The sequence below is a fragment of the Ctenocephalides felis genome, unplaced genomic scaffold (assembly GCF_003426905.1).
Source record: "Ctenocephalides felis isolate EL2017-DRISC unplaced genomic scaffold, ASM342690v1 CF-g0.4_SCAFFOLD_03571, whole genome shotgun sequence".
NCBI classification, from domain to species: Eukaryota; Metazoa; Arthropoda; class Insecta; order Siphonaptera; family Pulicidae; genus Ctenocephalides; species Ctenocephalides felis.
The window spans coordinates 54,216,854-54,218,736 of NW_020539725.1; positions in this window are offsets into that span (position 1 = coordinate 54,216,854).

Genomic DNA, 1,883 nt, shown 5'->3' on the forward strand with positions numbered 1-1,883 from the left:
TCGAAAGTATAAACATAGAAATTTTATAATTTATAATTACTGACATTGGTGAAATTATTGATTTGGCAACAATATAAAAAGCTTATAATTACTTGTATTGGGAAATCCGAAACAAGATAAATTTTGATGTCATATTGGCTTAAAATATATTCTATTAAAGAATTAAACAATGGATTTGACGAAACAGTAGCTACATTGTTGAATCAATGCAAAACATAAATTTCATAGATACATTTTTTTAAAGACAACACTGTATATAACCTTGATCTGGTATTTCGTCAGAAGCATTCATATTCAGAGTTGGAATAACTATTAAATTAAATCATCTTTTGTATATTTGTTTTTTTTAACTTAATTTATCTTTTATTTACTATTTTATTGTTTACTCTTTTGTCAGAGTAAAGGTTCAGTTGGTCTTTTTTACCCCACTCACACGTAAGCTTTTATAAAGATGATTAACTGTTGAATGTAACATCTCATAAACTAAACAACAGTGCTCACAGCCAAAAAAAACTAACAGCGAAGGTAAATACTTTTGTTATGGATTTTCAAACATTGCTGTTTATCTCCTCAAACATTAGTAGTATGTATGCATTCAATTAAATTATTCATTAAGTAATTTTTAGAGCCAAATTAAATTTTTATGTGCACTTCATAAAAATACAACGCAAATCAGATTTTGAAATCAAACCAATATAAATATGTAACGAAAATAGCAAACAGAAATTGATGCATCATACGGTAATATAAATTGCTAAACAAAATGTATTAAATTCAATTATCAATATTGCCTAAAAATGAACAGACATAGTCGATGTGCTAAATATGTCTCGCTATAAATTAATCATTTTCAATTTGCAAACTTCAATCAATCAAGTAAATATTCACATTTAATTTCTAAACAACCTCAGTATTTTTCCTCAACTATTAAATTTTGACCTTGCACAAATCGCTCATGAAAAAATAATGCATTAATAATAACCTCAATTTGCTTGGAGCATTTATATCATATGCTAAATAAACACCGTAATGTTTCCAAGTACGATCTATAATTATGAATTGCGAAAAGAAACATTAAATTTTTTTTACAATAACGAATGAATTTATTTAAAACAAGTTATGGGAATTATTAATGTGCTGATGTATTATTTCGAAACTAAAATCACGATTTTATTAATTCAATTTATTGGTATTATTACACAAATTAGATTCAAGTACATTCCAGTTCCATGACACTTTTAAATATTATTTATAGCCTGCTATATGCACACGCCATTATATACTTATACATTTATAAAAAATCTATATCATATATCAAATCCTATATGTATATGATTTTTTTAATTATTAATGTATATACGTATATAAATACGTTTAAAATTTTGTACGTTTAAAATTTTTCATCATATTTATTTCGCAATAATATCTAATAAATTTATTCTGTGAATAATTATAAATAAAAAATACCTTTTTTTCAATATTTATATAGACATAAAAGAAATATCCTGCACAATATGGTAAAATATTCAAAATTCAAAATATTCAATATCTATTTATGTATTATACAAAGCAAAATGTTATATAATTATTTAGCACATTTTTTAAACTTCTTTAGCAATTTTTTTTAAATCAGTGTTATTCTTATTAACTTAGTATTTTTGTATTGCTCAATTGCCCCCTGGCTGTCCCATTTGAGGTAAAAAAGAACAGTTAAATTTTTTTATAAAAATTAACTAAAAAACATTTCTATAATTAGGAATTAACTGGAAATTTCACTGAACAAAGTTTTATAGTTGTTTGTTTGATACTTGTTATGTGTTGTGATGTAGTTCATTTGGTTCAGACAGTATAATTACTTGAATTCAAATTGGACTTTTGTGCCC